Source organism: Amblyomma americanum, chromosome 1 (assembly GCF_052857255.1).
Source record: "Amblyomma americanum isolate KBUSLIRL-KWMA chromosome 1, ASM5285725v1, whole genome shotgun sequence".
Taxonomy (NCBI): Eukaryota; Metazoa; Arthropoda; class Arachnida; order Ixodida; family Ixodidae; genus Amblyomma; species Amblyomma americanum.
This window is the reverse complement of record NC_135497.1, coordinates 26,584,728-26,607,412: the sequence shown is the minus strand read 5'-3', so window position 1 is coordinate 26,607,412 and position 22,685 is coordinate 26,584,728. Positions and strand designations below refer to the sequence as shown.

Sequence of the window (22,685 nt, the reverse complement as noted above, 5' to 3'; positions counted from 1 at the left end):
CTCTGTCACAGTCTCTGGAACGGGCGACGACGACGCCGCTGTCGTTACTGGAGAAGCCGCCGCAGTAGTACTTACATGAGAGACGGGCGATGCCGCTGTCGCACTTGACGCCGCTGTCGTTACTGGAGAAGCCGCCGCAGTACTTGCATGAGAGACGGGCGATGCCGATGCTGCCGGAGAAGCCGCTGTCGCACTTGACGCCGCTGTCGTTACTGGAGAAGCCGCCGCAGTCGCACTACTTGCATGAGGAACGGGCGACCGCTCTCGAACGGGCGACGCCGCCGCTGTCGCAGTACTTGCATGAGAGACGGGTGATTGTTCTCGAACGGGCGACGCCGCTGTCGTTACTGGAGAAGGGATAGGCGCCGACGCTGCTGCCGGAGAAGCCGCCGCAGTACTTGCATGAGAGACTGGCGACGCCGGAGAAGCCGCCGCTGTCGCAGTACTTGCAGATTCAGTTGTTGTAGTAGCAGCGGGAGCTTTCTCCTCCAAAGTCGCCGGCATTTTAGGCGCAGTTTCGGGATGGGCAGACTCTTTAGTAGACCTTGTCTGATGATGATGAGAATCTGCAGGAACTGGAGACTTCGTAGGGGTCATTGGGAGATGATGATGAGGCGACGCAGCCGCAGCCACCACCGAGGCAGTAAGGTCTTGCAGAGCATGCAGCGGAGCTTGATGATGTCTCGCTCGTTCGGCTGCTATAATTTCTTCACCTCCACTCCTGGTCGAAGCGTCGTTGCCGTCGTCGACGAGAGTCATTATAGCTTCCTTTAGGATGTCTCTGGTCGCAACCGACGGCGATTGTGCAGTGGTGACGGCGACGGTGGCGGCGGGGTAGTACGATGAAGTGTAGTATGCCGGAGGCGGCAATGATGTGACTGCGGCCGTATAATATTCAGCTATGCGTTGCTGCTGCTGCGACGGCTGTACATATTGCTGTTGGGGGACGCACTGAAATCTATGCGGTTCCATTACTAAAGTACGACGACGGGCGTTGTGACCATTCGCAAAAAAACTCGGTCCGCGGTAGTGACAGCCTAGTAGAAAGAGCAGAATGAGGCGACAGTAGACGACGGACGGCTGGATATATAGGAGAGTGCATTCACTCTTATCATAGGGTATCGAGACAATACCGCACATGTTAGTTAACGCCTTAGACATACATCGACCGAGGAGATATTCCGGGAAATGGCACCGCTGCTCTGCATGCGATATGCCGACGCCGACTCTGATAGAACAAAAAACTTGGCAGCGATCGCTTTCCGCGCCGTTTGTGGATGCACAATTTGACCTTAGAGCAGTTATCTCAAAACCGCGCGGGATCACTTTCGCCGCTCAGTCAATGTCAAAGTGCGGTATGGCGTGATACTTCGCACGCCATAAAAAGAATTTCGCGCTCCGCTCTGCATGCGATATGCCGACGCCGACACTGATAGAACAAAAAGCTCGGCAGCGATTGCTTTCCGCGCCGTTTGCGGATGCACATTTGACCTTAAAGCAGTTATCTCAAAACCGCGCGGAATCACTTTCGCCGCTCAGTCAATATCAAAGTGCGGTATGGCGTGATACTTCGCGCGTCATAAAAAGAATTTCGCGCTCCGCTCTGCATGCGATATGCCGACGCCGACACTGATAGAACAAAAAGCTCGGCAGCTATCGCTTTCCGCGCCGTTTGCGGATGAACATTTGACCTTAAAGCAGTTATCTCAAAACCGCGCGGAATCACTTTCGCCGCTCAGTCAATGTCAAAGTGCGGTATGGCGTGATACTTCGCACGCCATAAAAAGAATTTCGCGCTCCGCTCTGCATGCGATATGCCGACGCCGACACTGATAGAACAAAAAGCTCGGCAGCGATTGCTTTCCGCGCCGTTTGCGGATGCACATTTGACCTTAAAGCAGTTATCTCAAAACCGCGCGGAATCACTTTCGCCGCTCAGTCAATATCAAAGTGCGGTATGGCGTGATACTTCGCGCGTCATAAAGAATTTTCTAGAACGCGCTCCGCCCATCCGGAGCACAATATAAACGCGCGCAGCACCCGTCGGATCTCACACTCGACGACGACTCCCGGACGAAGCCATCATCCAAGACTCTGCGGGCTGGGTAAGTGGCCTATGCCACCGTTTTCTCTCCTTTAGTATGGGATAGGGTACTCTCTTTTCATGCCGTACTATGCGGCATGATGCTGCTGTCTGCAGACATCATCACGCATGTCTGCGAGCAAATTGCATGTTGTGCTCGTACTCTTTCTTCTCTTTCGTATTATTATCATATAGTGGGGTTATTCCAATCGTTGTTATAGACGACACGGCAGGTCGTAGCTCAGGGCTAACGGGGGGAATTGGAGATATGGGTGCAGGTGCGTGTGTTACATTCTCATTCAGGCTATGTGTAATGTGAGGATATTTTCTCTAAATAGCAGACATTGATTTCGTTAGTAAGGAGCTTGATTCGAACTGGGGAAACGATTCTTGGGTTGGTGTGGACCGGGGACTAGGCAAAATTGTGTGGAATAGATCATCATCGCCTCAGCGCAGACTTTGCAAACGGCGTAGCTTTCAAACACTATAACGTTAGGGATAGAGGCCTCGACGCCGTTGCTCATCTGCAGAGGGAATTATCGATGATGCCGCTTGAACGCCGTGGACTAGGTAACCCGTTTTGCAGGTCCTCAACTATAGCTACTCCAAGGTCCAGCGGCGTTCAATGCGAAGCAGCTAGGTGCAGGGAATATAGCTAATGGGATTGCGAATAAGGATAGGGTCGCGTGTATATGTGTGTGTATCTCGAAGTGTCAGGGACTCTGGTATGGCTCTGCTAGGGCTATGCGTAGGATTCCGCGTTGCTCTGGTAGCTTGAATGGTGGTCGCGTGATAGGAGTCGCAAATGTAGGCTTGTGGTAGGTCTTTTTCTTCTGGTATGACGACGTGGACTCTACGAGACCTTCACGCGAATATTCGATCCGTAGAACGACTACATAACACGGATACGTAAGGACTGTACAGACTATACACTTCGCAGCTATGTCAGTTTCGATCGATGTGGTGAGGTTCGCAGTGTCTGTCTGGCTTATTGATGAATTTTAGCTCGTCAGGGAAGTAGGGTACGCTTACACTTACACACACACACGAGCTATATGTACATTCACACTAGGGAACCGCTACGAACGAGTAACGCTTGCATCTAGCAGGAAGAATTGGCTAATAAGAAGACGCCTTGTCTCTCCTATATGCGCATAGTCTGTGGTTACAAGTAATGTATTACCACCATCATCATCTCGCGCGCCGCTTATTCCTATTCCCCCCGACGACGACATCATCGCGAGTGTCCAATCCTTAGCCTAGTGTCGGGTACCCGTGCGTGTAGTCAGAATGTCATCAACGAATACCACAGACTATGTATGCGTATTCTGAAATATGTAAGAGCGATGTGAACAAATGCAAGCGCCACTCGTTTCATAGGTGCTAGGCTAGCCTCAGGGAAACTTGAGCAGCATTGAGTGTTAGTAGGTGCGTACACTTAGCTTTTACACGACATACGCTTAGCTTCCAAGAGGAGTACGGTGTGAGCAGTGGACGGAGAAGAGGAACCTGGCGGTAGCGTTGTGTTTGGGTTACTGACCGGAGTCAATCACTGGAGAAGTTGATCTGGCTGGTGGATCGGATGAGTGTGCCCCGGGTTGCTGCATCTGGCGGCACCCCCCTTACGTCGCGCAGCTAGCCCCTATTCTAGGGGAACTTAGCCGGTAACGGTGTGTGGTTGTTGACCAGTCAGTTGAACCAGCCCTCGCTGTGAAGCCAGTTGGTGAGACCGATCCGGTGGTTGAGTTCGTGCCAGTCGACTCGAGTATGACGCTTTGTTTCAAGTCAAGACCTGGCGGCTGAAGAGATATATGTAGGCTTCTCTTTTCTTCCTCGCGTTCGTTCGAGAGATTGTCAAATTGGTGCACACGCGAGACTCGGATGGCTCAGTACCTTTGGGCGGAATCGCTAACTGGTTCCAGTATGCTCTATATCGCAGTGGAGTTTCACTATGACGGCGATTTTCCTACGTTTGGGTTCCGGAGGCCGGAGTCTGACGCGGGTAGTTCGCTTGATGGTGTCACTTAATGGGCTGACCATTTCCAGACAGTGACCGGATCGTCACCTAGATAGCGGGACTTGCTAGGGTGTGTAACTGTGGCTAGGCTAGCTAGCTTAGGGGGTACTAGAATGTAGCGGGCAGGGAGGGCATCGTAACGTTAAACATTAGGTCTAAGGTAGGGAAGAAAGAAGACGACACGGAAGAAAAGAAGATGTACAGATGAAGAAGTAGCCAACATCGTAGCCTGTTTCACCTATTGGGCGCTGGAGGACCGCGCAGCCGCGGTTGTGTTAGTTTCAGCCCTCTCCCGACGGGGGGAGGTCCTGAGGGATGCCCACCCATGGACCGGCGCTCCCTGCTTTGACAATAACAAGGCAGCTTTCGCCGACCATGCCTGGGGCGTGAATGGCCCTGCCATAGGCTCTGTGAAAGCGGCCTTGGCAGGTGCCGGATTGCTGTGTGGTGCTACACCCCTGCGCAACACATCAGCGAAGTTTTGTTTTGCTGTGAAGGAGAATGTGCTTGTAAGCGAAAAAACGCCTTCTCGCTTCTTTAAATGAAATGTTTTCCTTTGTCTTTATGGCGTTTATATCTTTTTCTATCTTCCAGGACGGACACGCCCTGGAGTATGCAGAATGGTCTACTCCACAGTTTGCACAGCGCGGGACTGCGTCACATCCATCAGTCTGGTGATCATTCGAAGCATATTTTGCGCAAGTTTTGCGTCTGCGGCAACTCTGTGAGCCGCGGCCAAACCTTTGACAATTGAAACATTTGCGAGGGTTGGGTGTGTATGGTTTTACATTAACTTTCAAATATCCCACGTCGATTGTGTCGGGCAATGTGCTGGTGTTGAACGTAAGGATCAAGTGTATGGCGTCTATTTCCTTATTGTCCTTCCGGATTTTGATTTGGCGGACATCTATGACGTCTAGGTCGGTGAGCCCTTCGAGCATTTTTTTTCGGTGATGTGAACAAAATCATTTTCGGATATTACGGCTAGGACAGTGTTAAGTGATCGATGGGAAGTCACGGCGACAGGGATTTCCCCTATGGACGTTAGGTTGGAGAGCTAAGAGTGTTGGACATTGCCACACAGTTCGAGCAATAAATCGCGGCTGGCCTTTTTGAGAGCTTATAGCCTTTTCCTAATGTTTCTGTCAAGCACTTTGACACAAGGAAGGGAGATATCATTCTTGCCTGCTTATTTTGTTCTTCACTGTAGATCACGTGATACTTTGGAAAAGTTACTTTTCTTTTTTGAAAAAGTCTTCTGCCTCGTTCCGCCCTCTTCTGAGAGAGCGATCTGGTTTTGAAAGTGGGGGAGCCATAAAAATTAAGTTTTTGGTCATGGTGCCAACCACGAACCATGGAGCCCAACTAGGGGACGGGACAGGAACTTGCAAGGAAGGCCTGCCCACGCCAGCTATACACCTTATCTATAACCAAATATGACGCTACTCAGGGTGGTTGGTCACACAAGGATAACCCTCGCTGCCAGCAAAAAAGGAAAAACGAAGAAGTGATCAGGAGACAGGATAGCTGTGAGAAAGGGGTAGGAAAGCGAAAGATAGACGGGCGGATAGGAAAAGGCGACTGCTGATTTTCCCCGGTCGGGTCAGGCCGGAGGTGCCGTCTGCAGGAAGCTGGGGCCAAAGTGGTGTGTTGCTTCCGCTGAGGGGCTTTAAGGGTCCAAACACTCGGCCTCCGCTCACACACCAAGATTCCCTTTTCCCCACACACGGCGATGCCACGCACGGCGAAGCGCGGGATCTCGGGTCCGTGGTGATGCACTGTTCACCATCATCCATTTGCGGGGATGTCCTTGCGGATGCTCGGGAACCCGTGATGTCGCCACCCACCAACGCTTGCAAGCCGCAAACGCCCCCCTGCGGGGATGTTGCGACTTTTGGAAGAATGGAAAGGAAAGTGCACGGGACTGCCCAGTGGCTCATGCTGAGCCACAATGGCTGCCACGTGCAGATAGTAGGAGAGGTGAGATGTGAGAGCTCAGAACCAGCGCAATAAAGGATTACGGACAAGAAAGGAGGACGACTGGTTGGCGCTGGTTCTTCTGGGATCATGGCTGACCAACTAGCCCAAACACAAGTTTTGCTGATATGTGAGAGGAAAGATTGAAAGAAACGACGCGCGTTGCAACAACCGCGTCATCAGAAGCGACGACGAAGGTTTAGCAACAGATACCCCCGGGGACAAGGGACCCTTGCCACATGGCGGTAGCCTCCTGGCCTTAAGGGGATGGGAGCTAAGGGCTCTCGTGGTGCCTACCTCTTGTTGTATTGCGACTGAAGGAAGAATGAAGAGGAAAGTGCATGAGACTGCCTACTAGCTCAAGCTAAGCCACAATCGCAGCCACGTGCAGACAGTAGGAGAGTAGGGCAGATAGGAGACGAAAAATTGAGAATACGCTCGTCGCAACAACCGCGTCTTCCAAAACAACGACGACGGTTTAGCATCAGGTACACCCGGTGACAAGGTGCACCCGCAAGATTTCTCAACCCCTTACCGCACCCCAAAAAATAACTAAAACAATCACACTTTATGGCAAAGTGGACTAAGAAAGCATCAACAGTGAACTTGATGTGTTCCAAATCTGGTTTTTAACCGATTTTCATGATCGCACTCCTAAAACTGATTGGCCATTGTTCAAAAACAAAATGCACGCTCTAATTGAAAATTTTATACCTACCATCACCGTAACTGAACGCCATGAATCAGCTTGGTTCAATTCCGTGCTAAAACGCATGAATAGCAAAAAGCAAAGACTTTTCCGAAACGAAAAAGAAACCAATAACCCAAACACGTGGCAAAATTATTACCAAGCAGAAAGATCCTATAACCTACAAGTACACAAAACTAAACACTCATTTTCTTCTTCTACTCTACCCAGCTTGATTCGTACAAGCCCACGTAAATTCTGGAAGCGTATCAATCCTAACCGCATCAGAAATGCAACATTGTGTGACGATGATGATAATCCAATTGAAGGTCATGACGTTGCGGAAGTTCTGAATTTATTATTCACTTCAGTTTTCACTCACGAACCGGATAACAAATTACCCGATTTCCCTCCTTTTAACTTTCCACTTAAGTCGGACTTGAGCTTCGAGCCATATGGTATTGTCAAATCAATCGACTCTTTGAAATTAACCTCTTAAGCTGGTGTTGACAGAATTAATACTCAAGTGTTCAAAAATACAAAACATACCACTGTCGCCATATTGTCTCATATTTTTCAGCAATTCCTTTCATCAGCCATCATACTCAATGACTAGAAAGCAGGCAAGTTCATTCCAATCCCCAAAAAAGGACCTTCATCTTATCGCCATAATTATCGACCAATATCTATCATACGCATCACTTCTAAACTAATGAAACATAATTTTCTCTCAAACTATAAAATTTCTAGTATCCGTCAACTTTTTACACCGTAACCAGAGTGGCTTTCTATAAGGTTTATCTTGTCAAACACAATTAGCCCTCTTTATTAACGACCTTAGCTCTAGCATTGACCTTAACATTCCTATTGACGCCCCCTTCCTCGATTTTGAAAAAGCTTTTGACAAAGTTCCTCACAAGCGACTATTCCTAAAACTTTCGCGTCTAAATCTTAACGAACATGTTTTTAATTGGACATGCAGCTTTCTCACCAATCGGCAGCAGTTTGTTTTTGTTAATAAATGATAATCTTCTTATTCCTCTGTTATATCTGGGTTACCTCAGGGCACCGTCTTGGGCCCCCTTCTTTTTCTCATCTATATTAATGATTTGCCTGCTAACATATGTTCTAACATTCGCATATTCGCTGATGATTGCGTTATCTACCAGCCTATTACTAATAGCGATGACATTTTGCTTCTTCAGTCTGACATTCAGCACGTACTAGCTGGATTTAAGACATTTCTAATGTCCTTAAATGTGAAAAAACATCTGTGCTATCATTCCACCGACGTCATTCACAACCATCTACAAGATATCTAATCGGGAATGCCGAAATCGCTTCAGTATTAACTTACAAGTATATAGGCGTCCATTTGGCACCTGATATAATTTGGTCTTTTTATGTATCTCAGATTACTAACGAGGCAAATCGCGTCCTTCAACGAACCCTGCGACTAGCACCCCGTCAGTGAAATCCCTTGCTTACTTAACACTTATCCGTCCCAAATTAGAATATGCATGCGCGATCTGGGACCCTCATCAAAATAACCTTTCCACTACACTCGAATCTGTACAGAATCGCTCAGCTCGTTTCAGTTTCTCAGCCTATTCTTATCATGTAAGTGTAACTGAACTAAAACGCAATGCTCATCTCACTACTTTAGCGAACCGCCGAAAAATTTCCGGACTGTGTCTGTTTCATGAATTCTGTCATCATCCACATCACAACTCCATTATCAGCCCCGCACATCGCATCTCTAATCGCACAAACCACGGGAAGGCAGTCTACCCTCCCCCTGCCCGCACTTCTGCGCATCTGTCATCATTTTTCGTTCACACAACAAGGGACTGGAATAACTATCCAAACGCCATCGTTGATCAGATCGACTCATCGTCATTCAGATCATCCATAAAAGAAATGTACTGCTGAAATTCCACCCCCTCATGTAATACCACTTCAATGGGGCCTTTGAGGTACTAATAAATAAAATAAAAATTGGTGAGAGCTCCTATATATCCCATTCCCGTAGGGCCAGAAAGCCACCTAGCCTTCTGCGGTGTCTGATGTTGTTGTTGCGACTGAAGGAAGATTATAAATGAAAGTGCTGGCTTTACAGGCTCTCACACATGTGCTTGGGGGGTGTCTAGGCGTTGAGCTCTGGCCTTTAATCAGCAAGAGCGAATGACGTGGTTAGTCACGCGGCGCAACTTGTGGTAGCGAGCGGTCTGAACCGCGGTCAGCGCAGCGGTGGAACGAACGGTACCAGTGCGACAAGTCACGTGTTATGACGTCTCAGCCACACGTGCGGTGAACCAGAACTCAAATCAATGCGTCATTTGACCTTCAGCTTTGCTATCGAGAAGTGGAGCTTTTCGCCCCAAAAACTTAGCTGCGGTTCAACCCGGCTGAACCTAGCAAGACGGACGAAAGCTCTGTTAAGGTAATCACACGAAGGTAAGCACACGCCACACATTTTTTACATAGCGAATGACGCGTCACGCGATTTCCGGCAGTTGCGAGAGTGCTGTCGGCTCTGCAACGCAGCGTCACGTGATTGCATATCTGCTAGGCAAGCGAATGCACTCGGCACAATGCGCGCAGCCGCGGCAAGGCGTGGATAGTCACGTGGCATAACGTCCCAGAGAACATATTAAGGCGAAAGCCTTTCTTGGCTCAAGATTGGCGTGGACGAAAGTTGTCCGCACGAACTGTCAATCATAAGTTGTGTGGTAATTACATCAAACATGTAATAGTTGATTTAGCTGTAGTTCTGAAGAAAAGCATATGTAGAGAAATAAGCCAGAAATTGAAAAATAAAAAAGTAAAAATAAATAAAACTAAAACAGGAACAATGAAAAGAAAATAGAAATAAGCAATAAATAAAAACAAAAAAGAGGAAAAAAGATTACAGAAATAACAGAAAATGAAAAATTATTGTAGAATGAGGACAGGGAAAGGCTTGCGCATTTGCGCTCTTAGGCAGACTTTTTTCTTGCGGGAGAGTCACGGACGCCTGAACCAACCAGCCATTGCATCCTTTTTCCGCACTTCACGGGAAAAAAGGTATTGCTCCATTTTGTTTGGGGAAGCATCCATGTAAGCAATGGGGCGCTTTCTTTCGCATGTCAGGATGAAACAAACGGTTTATGTTATTTGGCCATCTGAGAAACGATGACCATCCGCGCAGATGTCAGATGCCTTTACCATGCAGTGTACCGTGCTGTGTACCGTTACCCCGTGAGTCCGCGCGTCGCCAGTGCGCTTACGCAGACCGTTTGTAGGGCGCCAAATGGCGAAAGTTAACCTGCAGCTCCGTCCGCACCTGCCGCCGCATTGGGACCAATGGGGACCATTCAAAGGTGTCCAATAGTTTACCAGTCCCACTCTTGCTCGAGCCGCTGCGAAGACGTCGAGTACCCCTATTACGCCGATAGCGCGAGAAAGACAAAATACCCAGGATTTGTCAGTCTAGTTGGCGTTTGCTGAAGTGTCTTAAGAGGGCTCTTTATGGGGCTGACTTTCGACCACAGATTTCTGAACAACCAGGCGGCGTGGATAGCAAGGAATGTGTTGGGTGGACCGCGAAAAACAGGATTTGCGCTTCTCTCGGCCGCGGTGAACTTAAAGTTCGTCAAGAAACTACGATTGAGCCTCCAAGGTAATTGCGCAATCTCGAGAAGTGAAAGTCTTTGAACGTGGCTGCAGTCATTCTAGATAAAACTAGCCATCTCTCGCAGCACAAAATGTTAAAGCCGCGCACCGGCGGCTTTGAGCAAGAACAAAGATTAAGAGCCTTCGTGGCATATAGCCTCTATTGAAGAAGAATCGATCACATACTTATCAACGAGAAAGAGGCGTGCAAAAAAAATCTCCACAGACACTTAAGACTGGTTACGAATACGAATTAGAGAGCTCTACAGCCCCGCCAGTGAAATTTTTGAACATTTGAGTGCAGTGGGGCCGTGCGGGGGCCCAAGGACCTGCTTGTCCTAAACTCCCCTCTGTCCATTAAAGTTTTCACCATCACGAACCAGCCCCTCCTGTTCGCGCCTCTGCCGCATTGCTTCCGGTTCACGTCTCCGCAACTCGACGTTGGCCGCACGCTTCAGTCGCCTTATGTCCGCGTCTCGCTGCGTACTTCAACGCCTCCATGTGGCTTCAGCCGGTTGAGACTAGCTTTCCGCGCTCTTATCGTAGCGATGATCGTCGAAGTTGCAGCCCGCCTATGCAGCCGTCGTATAGCATTTATCGCCTCCCGTGCTTTGGAGCTGGTAGCGTACCTTTGTGGGCGCCCTCGTCTCCCTCTTCACGTAGACGTGGTCGCCTCGCAGGCCACAGACATTGATGTCGTCGCCGTTCCAACGCACTGCATCCAGTGTTGTAGGCGCTACCGAAAAAATTACTAAATACGTAACTCTTTAAGGTAAAAAAAGGAACGCATTACTGCCCTATCTTAGCTACAAAAAATGTAACGCCTTAGCGTTACCGTTACAGAAAAAAAGTACCGCACCTTACTTTTTCGTTACTGCATGGCCATAAATTTTAATCAGTGCGTATTCGCTGCAAGAAATCACGATAACAATTTTATAAAGGTTATATTTCACATATACCTCTAGCCAAAACAGCGATTTTACCCGAAATTTTGATTAAACGAGAATACATTACACATATGTGCAGGAGCTCAGCTATGTTAGAGTGCCCTAAAGTTGCCTGCAGAGTTATATGTGATGGCTTCAGACACTGTGGCACATGGAGCAGCCATTTTCTGAACATGACATTAAGCACAAAATACCACTTCATGATCAATTCTAAATTTCCACAGAAAACTTCGCTGAACTCTCAGCAAATTTACAGTAATTTTGAACAATGTGATCTTACAAAATGCCGGGCATGCTACCACTCTAAGAGATTTGTGTGTGTGCAGTGGTTTGGGAAGGGAGGTAGGTGAAGGCAAGTGTGTGAATGCGTGTTCGTGCACGTGTTTCGTGCTTTATGGGTAGTCTGTCTTTTTCTTTCAGTTGGGTGCGCCGTCAAGACCAGGTTTTTCTGGCATGCACGCGAGCCGCAACAAGGGTTGTCGAGAACACCTGTGCATTTTGTTTATCTGCAACATCACTCAAGGCACTCCGCGCTTTCTCTTTAAAAGAAAAGGAGGCAGAGGGGGGCACAACTGGAACAAAAAGTAACTAGTAGCGTGACACCTCGAGTTGCCGAAAAATGTTAAAGTAAGCACGTTACCCGTTACAGTTTCGAAATGGTAACGGGTACGTTACTAAGTTACCGAAAAAACAAAGCGTTACCGGTAACGCCATTACTTGCAACGCGTTATCGCCAACACTGACTGCATTCCACACACACCGTCGGCAGTGGAGGGTGAAGGGACAGTGACGCGTGCAACCGCGAAACCCTTCACAAAGACACTTATGACTCCTACTGCGTGAGCACTGGCGCGACTAAGTCATGCAGAAAGTGGTCTGATGCTGGCACCTGCTGCTTTCTAAGCTCCGCCGCCTTCCGCCATCTGAAGTCCTATTTCGACTGCGACGCCCTCTCTAGTAATGTTTCCTCGCTCCGAAGCTGCTCCAGTCGCTTCCCTCTCCACTTCTTGCCAGCTGTATTACATAGCCGCTTTTTTGTCAAACCGCAACAGAAGAAGCGGCTGCCTCGCCGACACAACGTGCACCTTTAGCACCAAGCCAGAGAACTGGATGATTTCTATCGTGCCGACGAACACACTGCACACATGGACGCGGCAAGGCAAGCTACGTGGTCAGTGCAACCACGCCCCGATCTACCCTTATCTCAGCCGCCGCGATGTGCGCCCCCTCTCCCGCCGCAGCAGACGAGACAGCGATAGCGCTGGGCATCGCTGACTGCAGTACGCTCACAGTCCTCAGTGACTCAAAACGAGCAATCATAAACTACCTGGCAGGCTTAATCTGCATTCCCGCCGCACGCATCCTGAGCGGCAGCACTCCCGACCGAAAAACTGACCTAATCTGGGTACCCGCCCACGCGGGCAACTGTGGTACCGAAGGGACATATATTTAGTTCGGGCAACCTAAAAAGATATAAAAATAATAAGCCCCTGCCTACACCACTGACGAATAAAAGTCTGGTAAATGGGCCCGCGACTTGCCCGAGGATTAACGATCCGGCGACCGGCCCCACGGATCCAGGCGCCCTCGCTGAAGCCCCCCAAACGTTTACCGACATCAGCAATGTTCATAAAAAGACGTGACACCCTTTCGCGCCTCTCCAATCCGACCTCGACACAGCATAAGCCATCCTGCTCCGAATATTGCAGACGCACTCAATTCTCAGCCACTCAACCTGTCACTGATCACCAATAGGGAATACGACCCCACATGCCCAAATTGCAACCACGGATAGTCCGCCACTCAGGCGCACATCCTCTGCGGGTGCGAAAATATCCCTCCACCACGAGCTCTCCTGCCAGCTCCGTCTGCGGAATGCTGGGACCAACTCCTCACCCAGCCAGAGAAGACCACGCAACTTTTACTCATTTCATAGGCACAGTACGTCGACCCTACCTGCAGGCCGCACAGGACCCACCTGCTCTATTTCCCGGAACCTGTGGCAAATAAAATTGTGTCTGTTTCTTTCTCTCTCCACTTCTTGCCATCTGTAAGGCTCTCCCGTTTTTTGTGTCCAGACGCGGAAAACTATGATCTTTGAAGTAATGGCACATATAAAGCTTTCGCCTAGCTGGAACCACGGCAGCCACGACGTCATGGGCACACTTCCGCGGAGCCGTGAAAGTCGTCTGCCCGTGCCGCCGCGCGAGCCCCTCGGGCAAGCATGAGCCAGATCATTGCCTTCGCACGTATGGTTGCAATTTACCTCTGCTGCCTTTCTGTCGGGAGTCCTGGAGCCACTCGCAGTGTATTTTTCGTTACGCCTTGCTCCGAGTCGATTATTGCTAACTGCAAGAGACGACAAGCAAAGCAATCTTACTCGCGCGTAATCCAGGAAGGCGAAGAGAGACCGGAGAGACGCTGCCGACGCTGCTACTGGGGCGCTGGGTGCGACAACTGGAAGTCACAGATTGGACTTCAGCGGAGCGACCAGTCCCAGAGCGGTCCTTGTTTTGTTTTCTACTGCCTCATGTGTACGATTTGAGGGGGGAGGGGAAGAGCGTAATTTTTAATCGTCTATACCTTCGTTGTTACTGATGCTAGCCCAAAAATTCTTGCACTGAGGTGACGAAGAATGGATTGCCTATGCGTCAACGGCTTTACATAACCTCAATTAATTTACTGCGTAATCCCTTTCAAGGAAGCAGGTAAACACAGAAATTAGCTGCGAGCAGAGGGAGACAAAGTTGGCCCACTCAGAGCTGCCGTTACAGCGTCTGCTCATTGAACAAGCCTGGCAGGCAATCTTTGTCGACAGGACCCCGGACCTGGGAAGGCCACCTTAGTAGCATAGAAAGATCAATAAATTTTATTACTACTCTACTTCTGAAAATGAGTGGATTTTCTTCTCAGAAAGCCCGCCTTTTCCTGTCATGCGATAGATTTGTATCTCAGGGGCTGTCTTTTCAAGCTGGTAAAAATATATCTACGTCTATCATGCCTTGTGAACATTTCAGACCGCTGTTTTTCAACTCCACCTACAAGATCCGAACTGATATCACATAACAGCCATCAGCTGCATTCTGCATCCAGCGAAATTCTCGATCGCCGCGCATCTTATCTAAAAATTATGCTTAATTTTTGCTCCCCCTCTTATGTAGCACTTCAGTGGGGCCAGTAAGGTACTAAAATGAAATGGAATGAAAAATAAATACCATGTTTTTTGCCGAGGCCAATATTATAAATGTTTGCTAAACATTCATTACTAAGTGCAGAGCAAAAAAAAAAACAGCACGAAACATCAATTCTTTTTATCGCTAACCTTCGTTTTGTGCCTGCTGCTGGTTAACGGTATTTTGGTGCGGTAGCACTACTAGGCACATTTCCCGATTTTGGGCATACGTGCGTATAGTCGTCCACGCAGCTCTCTATAGCATTGGAGCACCACACCGGCGAGTACACTGGCATCATTTACGAGTTGCGTAGAGCTCTAAACAAGACCTTATCATATATGAGCATTCCCACAGATATTGATCGAGTAAATCATCATGTCTTTAAAAGCTATATCGGGCCCGCCAGGCAGTGGCGACCGCCATAAATGCACAACAGAGGGCGCCGTTCGAGCACTGTAGACGTGCGGACGGACGACTGTGCGTACGTATACGTCCCTGAAGCCTGCTTCGTGGCAGACGGTTCACCTGCAGGACTACCCGGTTGAGGGCAACCTGCCAGGCGTTCACCTGGGTCAAGTCCTTGAAGGTAAATGCCTTCAGGGCCTTTAAGTCGAATTCGTTTAGCACTTAATGAGCTTAAGTGCCCTCGCTAGCTTGTACTACTGCGCGATATTCCACGCTTAGCCATGCTAAACCGTCTGCTATTGATGATGATGATGATACTGGCTATCCCTTTGTATCGGGAGATCAACGGCACTAAAAACCGGATCAAGCCAAGAAGGTAACAAAAATAAAATAAAATTGTCCGTGGTTTAGCTTAGGTTAACCCAAGTCGAATTGCGAAAGCTTCGTTTCCTCGGCACATCGTCTACGCAGCGTCTCATTCCGACGCTCTCGAGAATTCAAAGCGGTCTCTTCCGCAGTTGAAGAGACACTAAGGGAGGTGTCACTTCTAGCCACGGTGGAAGAATATAATAGTCTTCTTCCACCGTGCTTCTAGCCGCATCTGCGTTACGACGCTTCTCGAGTCTTGCGGCGCGTTCTTCTGGCGTCTCTTGAGCGCGTTGTCTCTTGCTCGCTTCGTTCTGTCGTTGTTGTGTGGCTTTCGCGCTCTCCATAACGACTACAATATGCACGCCGTTTAGCTAAACGTTGTTCCCGCTCTTCATCCGTTTCTTCCGCACGCCGCCGCTTCTTAGCTGCAGCACGTCGTTGCAGCTTCACCTTATACACAACTGCAGCTTCACCTTATACACATCATCCGACATACCGTGGAGGATTCGCTGGGACGATCGCGACGAGCCGAGTTAGGGGGCCGCTTTTCCACGGCTGGCATGATGTCACTAGTGTTCCTGTATATGCTCCCGCAGGGCTCCCTGTGGGAGCATATGCAGGAACACTAGACGATGGATGGATGGATGGATACGGCTGAACCCTTTACATCGGGCGGTGGCTCAAGCCACCTAGCCATGTCACGTACAGCGAGCTCCCCTCGCGGCGCGCAGCTGCAGCATGGAGGATTCGCTGGGACGATCGCGACGAGCCGAGTTGGGGCCCCGCTTTTCCACAGCTGGTATGACGTTACACATAGCTAGTCACGCTAAAGGTCAATGGTGGATTCTCCGGGACGACGGCCAAGAGCGGAAACCTCGAGCAGTATTGCTTTCGCAATAAAATTAAAGAATAAAAACGCCTAACACACGCTCATGGCACGTTTTGGTCCCCTGAGCCTTCAAGGAGCGTGACCTTGTCGTGTGCGCCACCAATGTTCCAAACGTCGCTTGGTTCGCTCAACCAGCTTCCATTGCGGTGGCTCGTCGTGTCGGCGAAAACCGAGTGCCATCGCTAGTGCCCCGAGGCTGTTGGGGCCGCTGATCGCGTCAGGTGGCATGGGGCCTATTGAGGAATTGTCCTGTGCATCCGAAACCGACGGGTGGAGGCCTGCACATTTCAACACGATGTGCTCGATGGTTTCATCAGCGCCTCCGCAAAGTTCACACGTCGTGCTCATACCCTCCGTGTAATTTCACAGCTTTGCCTATTTCACAAATTGTACCATACCTTCCCACAGCTAAGAAATTCTGTATTACACCTGCCGCTTCGCACCTCACGCCGACTTTTCAATTCTTTAAGTTTGCAGCGCATACATGGCTCCACAAACTCATTTAATAAATCCTTTTTACCTAGCTCCATTACATTGTGGAATGACTTACCCGATTCCATAGTTACTGAAGTAGAACCTAATAAATTCAGGCACTTATTAACAGCACATTTTAAGGGCTGAGATATTTTGCCGTGTTTTTGAATGTGTATGCGTCTGTTTTTTGTTTTTTTTTTTGTTTTTTCCAAGTTGTTCTTGAGCCGCTGTGTCTTTATTAGTGTTGATGCTTGTAATGATGTTAATGTTTAACAAGAACCCTGCACTTTGTATTGATTTTTGTTGTACCATTGTATATGTAACGACTACTCCCCCCCCCCCCTTTATGTAATGCCCTAAACCAAGGGCCTTTAAGGGTAAATAAATTATAATGATGATGAAGACATTTGGTGCCCACTGTTTCCCAAGAGCAACAGCCTAAAAACTTTTTTTCTTGAACGTGCCCTGGGGCCCTATTCTCGACACGCATGGCCGCCGTTCGCCGCCATATTGTCTCTCTGATTGGCTTATTGGGCGATCACGTGCAAGTCACGAGTTTTAAATTTGTGGCGCGAAACTATCAGGCTTCGAAATAGCTTTCTGCCGTGACGTCAAAATGACGTGTACTTGAAGACTGATTTTTAGCACAGTTATATTTTGTGCCGGGTCGGTAAATTTAAATGTCTGTGGAGGAAAAACGAAGCTACAGCTGGCATGGAAGAAAACACTTGGCTCGTTTTAGCAATTTTGAGAAAAAAAAGTTCGTACTGTGAGGGTTGCTTCCTAGAATGTGATTGGCTGGAGGAATGTCACGTGATTCACGTGATACGCAAGCATAATTCAGTGAGGTCAAAATGACGTTTAGTGACGCAAAGGAAATGATGCCATTGCTGAAAAATGCCCCATTTGGCCGCCATAATTTGAGACGGCCGCAAGATGGTCGAATTATGGTGGACATAGTCCAATTATGACCACACTGATTTATACGGCTGTTAGCTCACCGTAGTTTGGTAGGCGCTTATTTGAAGTAATAAACTGTCCCGAAACATGGTTGTTTTGAATGTAGAAGCATTGAACGGCGTTGTAATGGTACCTCTTAATTAAGCAGCCTTTTAGAGCCTTAATTATCAGAGCGTAATTTTACACCCGCGTGAGGTCTCTAGCTGCGCTCCCGTTTCAAACGCTTCTCTCATGATAAGAAATTATCGGTCCGCGTGGTCGCGGTTGCTACAGCGCGGATATGGCGGCGTCCGTAGCTGCCGTTTGTTGTCACGGGCTGCGAGAAGCGAAGCATTCGTGAGTGCGCCTCAGTGTTTTCGAAGGACTGCCCGGTTCGTGAGTGTGGCTGCCTGGCCAGCGATATATGGTGTGGTGGCTGTGCAAGAAGATTTGCGGCAAGAGGCAGCGCGTGAGCACCTTGGTCTGCCTTAAACATGGTATTGTAGGTGCTCCGGCCGTTACTCTGATCCTGTGTTTCAAGGCGCGATCGGTAGCTGTGAACGTCTGGACACCAATTAGTTCAGTGTTTGCCTCTATTTACACGCTGTCGCTGACCTGATATTCTACTGCGGGAGTGATGAGAGGGTGGCACAAAGGGTTGTCTGCCGGCTGAGCAACATGCTTCCAGAATGTGTTCGGCTTGTCGGCGGGACTGTGCTCATCAGGAAATTGCCATCATCAGTGCATCATCTGTGTGCTCAATTTGTGTGCATCAGTGTCTGTGTGCATAAGGGCAGTTTCTGAAGACAGCGGTGTCAGCAAGGCAGCGTACATGTGCCAGGTACATCGTCTCGAGTATCGATGAGGTAAGGGAAACAGCAACGAAAAATTGCTGTTGACTTTCTTCAGATGGCTGCATGCAAAGTTCATATTGATGGCTGGTGGCTTTCTTCGGGTGTGTAATAACAAGTCCCTTATGTTCCTGCCCTTTTTTGGTCACATGCAAACAGCTGTGAATCTCGTGGCACATTTATTTGTAGCCTATTAAGCGAGGAAGCCTTGCGCAAATAAAAACAGCATTTCAAAATAGTCTTGTCTGTAAAGTAAAACGCACAACGAGTTTTCAGATTACTACAATATGCGGATGTGGGTGACTCGTAGGGCGTCTGCATGTCTATGGTTTTCTTTCATTGCACACAAATGCAATGGCTTGGCATCTGTATTTTGATAAATGCAGTTGCAAAAGCATTCGTGTAGTGAGATTTTAGTGCAGTTCAATATTCTGAGGTAAAGTTAACCTTGGACTTCCCCTACAATGTGCCTTGTAGCAGTTGCCTTCACTGCAACACAATAAAAACAAATATGTAATAATTATTTATACCCATAAGTCTGGCTGTAGTCAAGCTGTTTTCACAGTTTTGTTTTACTTCCTCCATCATTTTGATAGAGATGACCAATAAAATATAACTGTTACAAAAGCAGTTTATTTGAGTAGTAGTTACAGTCATACATGAAAATTTAGTTTGATAATTACAGCCCTGCAATGTCTCGTATTTGAAAGTCTTTTCTCTTGTGTGTATGAAACTTGCATTGCACTCAAGCTCACGCACTAAAGACAGTGTTGATTGCCTTCCAGGTGACATGTGTATAATGTGCCTCTTCGATGCATCACTGCTATCCTAGGAAGTCATGTGCTGAGGAATGCTGCTGCAAGGTTCAACATCATGCACCTCTCAGCTAGAGTGCTTCTCAAGCAAAGAATCATTCTTTGGAAGGGTTGCATTGGATGTCTTCACAGGTGTCAAGTGCTGTACATATGGAACAGGATTTTTTTCAAAGGCAATCACAACTTGCACTGTGCGACACATTGCATGCATCCGCACTTAGCTGCAGGACTCACTGGCATAGTTTTCACCTGTAGTCATGCTATGATCAGTCTATGTAAACATTTTTTGTGCTTCAAGTTTCATTGCACACAGCAAGAAAGCTGTTCAAGTCTGTGATTTTTGTGCTGCTCTTTAAACAGGACCAAATTTTCCTTTCAGTTTCTCACTAGAGTGTGTAATGACAGGTGTGTTTGATGTGTAGACTAGGCTTTTCTCTAATGCTGCAGTTCTTCACGTGACAGGAAGCGTAGAAGAAACTTTAATCCTACCATCTGCAAATTGGCCGGATGTGTGCTTATACACATGCTTTAACGCTACTGAACAGTTGCTAATTCTTAATGTACTGCAATGCTGTGTGCTCTCTTTATGCAGAATGTGCATGTTGGTGCTTTAGTGCAGTGAAACAGAGGAAGTCACCAAAATGTTTTTCTCCTGCCAGCAGAGCTTTGAACCAGTACTTCTCTTTGATTTCTGTTAAAAGTTTGTGCTCCATGACGTGATTACTGCTTCACTGAAATTTCTTGACATGCACGAAACATAGGGATGTGTATGCAGTCATTTATCACATCTTGCTCAGGGCGCAGTCTGATTTTGTAGGCAACTGTTCGTCCGATAGGAGGTCCCTAATGTGTCATCTGTGTGTGCTCACAGAGCAGAGCAAGCTTTGTCTCCTGACATTTCTTTGCCTCTGTGCCTGTTTTCTACTGTTGCTTTTAAATGCTATGTGTAGTGATACAGCAATCCACTAGTTTTCCTCTGAGCAAAAAGTGAGGCAACTCTTTCATGTTTGCCATCTGCCAAGCTTGTATGAATGAAAGACAAGGCAGCTGTCTGCTAGTTCGATTAGTTTCGCTGTGTAACGCCCCGCTTTTACCAACCTTTTTGCTGGCACTTTGCTTCTTGGCTGCTGCTAATGCTCTTAGGCAAATTTGACAAAAATTCCAGACAATCTGTTCAACCTATGTTTCTTTGGTAAAACTGGGGCATCAATGGATGCATTGCTATTTTTTTATTCAACACAGGAATCTACTGGATTTGGCACTTCGTGAAATGGGCATTATCAATGTGCACATATACCGCATCACACTTCTTTCACACATTGCAACTTGTCTTGTTACCGGAGAAATCTGCCTCTGTGACCCTGATGTGTGCGGGATTTTACCACTTTTGCTGTGTGGCAGCAGCAATCGGCTCATTACTGTCATTGCCATCACATGTCCTGCAGCAGTCATGAAATTTTCTTTTGTATCAAGAACAAATGTGTTTGTTGTGATACTTTGCAGAAAGGAAGTTTGTTCTACAGCTGACTTGCTCCGAAATATTGCTTGAGCTTCAAAAAAAAATTGGAAGCAAAGCAATTATTTTTTTAAAACAAGCTAATATTTCAGGAGGCTCAAATTTTGTGCAATATATCTTCCAGTGCACTCAATTTCCACTAACATATTGCAGTTTTCTCTGCCTTTGTATTACAGTTGATTTGTTTAGTCAATAAAATACACCAGTTTCACTTACATCTATCCTGATCACCAGTTTATTGTCTACTTTACCCAGTACTCAGGCCTTCCCTTGCGATTAACTGTGTCAGTGCCACCAATGTCTAATCCCACCTCTGTGTAAAATTATCTATGCATGCGTGGCTGTGCTGATGTTCGGCAAAAAAAAGATGCAAATGACTAAATGCATGAGAAAATTGCATTCAACCCTTTAGGGCACTTTGTACACAACTGCGTACATTGCAAAATAATTTTTCTCGTGGTTTGCTTTAGTTGTCACTGATTTATTCATTTCAATCCCATTTAGCATCCATCGTCCTCTAAATAGGGTGCTTTTTATGGTTGCAGCACATATTTTTCTGGCAGAATACAACAGCATAGCAACTGCTCCAGTATGTATGTTTGTAAACAATGCCTAGATCAAAAATTGGAATGCTTGTTCTGCTTTGTATTTGGCATTTCTGTTTTGGTTTTTAATGGTGCGCCAGCTGTCTTCAATTGTAATGAATTGCAGGGTTGTAGTCAAGTCTTCAGGCCACATGGTCTGCTTTTGATCCCCGAAGTGCAAAACTCAGTATTCTTGAAGCTTAAAGGGCCTTGAAAGGCTAAAATAAGGGTTTTCCTCACCTCGCAGAAGTTTATAGCATGATGGGTGCCTTGAATACTCCACTACACAGCTAAAAAGTGAACCCTGTGGCGTGAAGTCTTCACGTAGGGGTCTACATGCACCGTATCGTTGCAATTCCTACTGCTGACTTCTCCTTTTAGCTGTGTATTGTATGGTGCTGTGAGGATAATTTATTTCGTGTTGAACAATCTCCTGTGGTTTATTAATTATCATGAATACATCCTATGTGGTGCACACATTAAAAAACCTACCGGAAGCCAGTGGCTACCGTCGCTGGCTAGATTGCTTTTTGTGCATCCTGGAGACTTTTATCTTAATAGTACCCTAACCAGAACACTACCGCTGTCTGTATTGGTGCCTCCCATATGTTGTCCTGAGGGCGACATCAACATTGAATGTCTTGCCTATTTTCTGTCTAATCTTACGCTTTTGTTTTTCCTGCCATGTTCCTACCTCTATTGCTGCAATATTTGGCTGTATTAAATTCAAAAAAGCAGTTACCAATTTTATGTGTTCCCCCACTCTTCTTTGTATACTTCCGGGCCTTCAGAGTATGGAAATAAATTAATTTCCTCCTTGTCTCTAGTGCTCCTAAGTTTACTGTCATGTTTTTGTTCTCCTTCAGCTCTTCGGCTCATGGTGCCACTTAGTTGTCTCTTTAAATACTGCGTGCAAGACCAACCGGAATGCTTGGCCCCAAAACACATGTTCGGGCTTTGTGTGACATGTACTAGGCAATGAGTGTGTATACATGAACATTAATTTAAGTTTCTTGAATCATACAAATAAAGCTGCCGCGGTGGCTCAGTGGTTATGGTGGTTGGCTGCTGACCCGAAAGACGCAGGTTCAATCCCGGCCGCAGCAGTAGAGGCCCGTGTACTGTGCAATGACAGTTCATGGCAAAGAACCCGAGGGGGTCGAAATTATAGAGAGCTCTCTACTACAGCATCTCTCATAGCTTGACTCGCTTTGGGATCATAAACCCCATAAAATAAAGCAAATATCTTGCACATTGCATGTGTCTTACTGTAATATGGTGTCGTCACCGATATTTACTCTCTA

At 47.4% G+C, this 22,685-nt stretch overlaps 1 protein-coding gene across 6 annotated transcripts in view; it reads left to right on the top strand.

Moving 5' to 3' along the window:
- The first annotated feature begins 1,916 nt into the window (after positions 1–1,916).
- The window catches only part of LOC144111921 (TATA-box-binding protein-like), a 51,244-nt gene continuing 30,475 nt past the window's right edge, over positions 1,917–22,685 (top strand). Inside the window, exons 1-4 of one of the 6 annotated variants that reach the window (XR_013310159.1) lie at positions 1,920–2,105; positions 4,695–4,774; positions 13,762–18,481; positions 19,252–22,201. The gene's annotated coding sequence lies outside the window, so the exon portion shown is untranslated. Of the gene's footprint in view, positions 2,106–4,694; positions 18,482–19,251; positions 22,202–22,685 lie in introns of those variants that run through there. The other 5 variants (XR_013310158.1, XR_013310157.1, XM_077645012.1 and 2 more) reach the window with 5 other exon arrangements.